The following is a 3041-nucleotide window of genomic DNA, read 5'->3' on the forward strand; positions in this document are numbered from 1 at the left end:
GCCTAGATTGTTTCTGTTTTAGTTAAGACTGGCAAGTAGATAGGTAGCTTGAGAGACAGATGGACAAATAGGTATGCAAACAGACAGACAATAAATATATAATATATATTTTCACTTATAATCTAGCATTATTTTTACTGATATAGATAGACAGATCAACAGACAGTCTGACAGATGACAGAAAAAAGATACGGATGCTACTCAGGCAATTTCTGTTAGGTCTTCCAGTAGTTTAATCTCCATAGATCCTAGCTGATATTGGAATCTTTTTAAATCATCTCCTTTGCTTTGCACAAGATTGTGTAACAGGACACACAGTTTAGTTGTGTCTACTTATGATCCTTTTAGCATCTTTGCCAAATTTCTTCTTCCTGGTATATACCTTGGTATGAGTCAGCTTTCTATCCATGAATGTTTCTGTTAATATAACCTGTGGGTAGATAGATGATAGTGGGAGAGCAACTCAAAGGAGATGAGACATTTTTTTGTTATGAGAAGTACAGACAATGGCCGTTGTGAATGTAATAGTTATGTTGTTTGTCAAGCAGAGGGAATTCAGTAATGATAGAATGCAGTCATGTAATCTGCTGATAAACACTAAGTTGGAAGAAATCATTACAATAATTAGTGTAAGGAACTTTCAAGCAAACGTAAAAGCAAATCCCTCCACTACCCAGAGACAGATGTACATATGACATGCAGACATGCTCACACACTCAGATAGTGTTTTTAGCTCCATCATAAAGACAGACATACAAACACACTAGTTATGTGCATGCAGACACAAAGTATTCCAGCTTCAAGGTATTTTCTGTGCTGCATCAGGACATGGGTGCTGAGGGAAGAAAAAAAATGATGCAATCATGTGAGAGAGAGATAGGGGCTATATCTCAATAAATTCCATATAGCTTTTCCGAATGCTGGTCAGTTATGGTGCTGTAAATTCCTTATGATTTAAGAAAACGTATAGTCTATTAGAAATACATGAGCCTTATTCAGTGCAGTACATTTACCATTGTCTACTTCTCCTGCCATGTCACAGTTATCATGTGACCATCCAATAGAACAAAAAGTTATTTGACAAATGCAGTTGTTGTGCAGCAGTGTGGAATGCAAAGAGAATTTCATCAGCTATAATGAGAGGGGGGTGGATTATCAGATGACTGTCTCAGCACATGTGCAAATGCTGAGTGTCAGTGAATTGCTACAAAACAAATAGCATGATTGTTTCCACTGTGAATAGGTTTCACTGACATGACAGTTTTAATTCCATAGCACTAAACAATAAATCAGAATTCATTTAGGGTCTCACTCACAAGACAGGTTAAAGTAACTTTCCAGAATTTAGTTTTCTGAAGGTGTCTGTTTCTTTTTGTTTTGTCTCTTTCAGTTATTACTTCATGAGACAATCTAAGAGTATTTGAAAATCTGCTACTTTTATGGAGCTGAGTAATAGGGAATTTAATATTAATTATAATGACAAGAACAACAATAATGGTAATTACCATAAAGTCTTGTAAACTTAATTGTCGAGGTGACCCATGCTTCACAGAGTAGTAAGAGTGTTCATGAATAATCACTCAACTACTTGCCAGGGACCCATAGCAAATGTATTAATTGAAACATGCAGAAATAAAAGCTAACAAGTTTTTGCAAGTATGATAAAATGGGCCGTGCAGCAGTTTAGTGCTTTACGAGCACAAGACCAAGGTTAACACAAACCACACAAAGTAAGAAGTTATGTAATTTTAACAATTAAATGGAATACAGAAACATTTGAGCTTGTAAGTTAGTGGATTAAAGGAAGGAAAAGGACCCCAGGCGGATAAAATTAAAATGTATTTTCTTCATTTAATTTCATTAAAGTGTGTAAAGAAATATGTGCAAGCAGACATCTGTGTAGATGACAGCTGAAACTGTCATGCTATAGAAGCTTTGGTACAGTGCATACTTTTGATGCGAACAGAAGTAATACACAGGCTCTTATGATGTAATTCAGGTTACGAGCCAATAGCGTTTCAGACAAAATGGAACAGGCTACAGAATAAATTCCCTAATTTAAAAATACTACAGAATAAAGACATAGCTATTCAGGGCCATCCGGCAGAGTGTCAGGTAAGTCATGGTCTCTGGTGCAGTCTAGAGAAAGAAAGAAGGTGAAACAGAACATTATTACTGGATTTGATTCGTATCTTCATTGGGCATGTCCTCTTTTCCAGTGAACAATTTGGGACACAATCTGGTCAAGTTGCATACTCATGGTCATTCAGTGTATAAGCAGTAAATCACTAGATTGAGACAGCACAGTGATGCAGTGAATAAAATTGTCACTTCATAACAAAAAGTTGTCTGTTTTGGTTCTCGGATGGGGTGTCTTCTGTGTGGAGGCTACATGTCCTGTGTTTACATGGATTTTTCCAGGTACACCAGCTTCCTCCCAGGCTCCCACATCTCAAAGATATGCTGTAGGTGGATTAGCAACTTTAAATTGTCTGTAAGTGTATGTGCTTGATATGGAGACAAAGCCTGGTAATCTACTTTCCAGGTAAACTTTGTGAATGGTGGGGGCTGTTTAAAAGGAGATAAATGCAATTTGACAGTATTGGTTAAAACCCGAGTATTTAACCACAAAGTTCAGTGCATCAACAACTGTAGTATTCCTGTTAGTATTAAAAAAGTATATAATAGCAAAACATAGAGGTGATACTGTTAAAAAGAATAAAATAATTGGTGACACTGTTAACAAGAATAAAATAACTATTCAGAATATGTATTTGTTTTCCAGGATATAGAACTGATCTGTATGGGCTGTTTTCAGACCCAGCTCAGGAGCAAAGTCTGGTTAAGTGTCTTGCTCAGAGACAAGCAATGAAGTCTGAGGGAATCAAACTTTGCACCACTGGATCACAAGAATCAACTCAGTAACAGCTTCTTAATCCTTTAGCCAAATGCCAGGCATGATCATATGTCTGCTAGGTATTGTACAGGATTCTGAGGGAAGATTTGTCCTTAATGGATGACTTGGCACTCTTTGAACTCCT

At 36.7% G+C, this 3041-nt stretch overlaps 1 long non-coding RNA gene across 1 annotated transcript in view; it reads left to right on the top strand.

The window, feature by feature from the left end:
• Positions 1-27, top strand: part of LOC122796999 — a 419884-nt gene extending 419857 nt beyond the window's left edge. Inside the window, exon 4 of the long non-coding RNA XR_006364023.1 lies at positions 1-27. This exon is cut by the window's left edge and continues 247 nt beyond it. This is a non-coding gene — a long non-coding RNA (uncharacterized LOC122796999).
• The last annotated feature ends 3014 nt before the right edge of the window (positions 28-3041 follow it).

Source organism: Protopterus annectens, chromosome 3.part0, assembly GCF_019279795.1.
Source record: "Protopterus annectens isolate FY-2018-M chromosome 3.part0, PAN1.0, whole genome shotgun sequence".
NCBI lineage: Eukaryota > Metazoa > Chordata > Ceratodontiformes > Protopteridae > Protopterus > Protopterus annectens.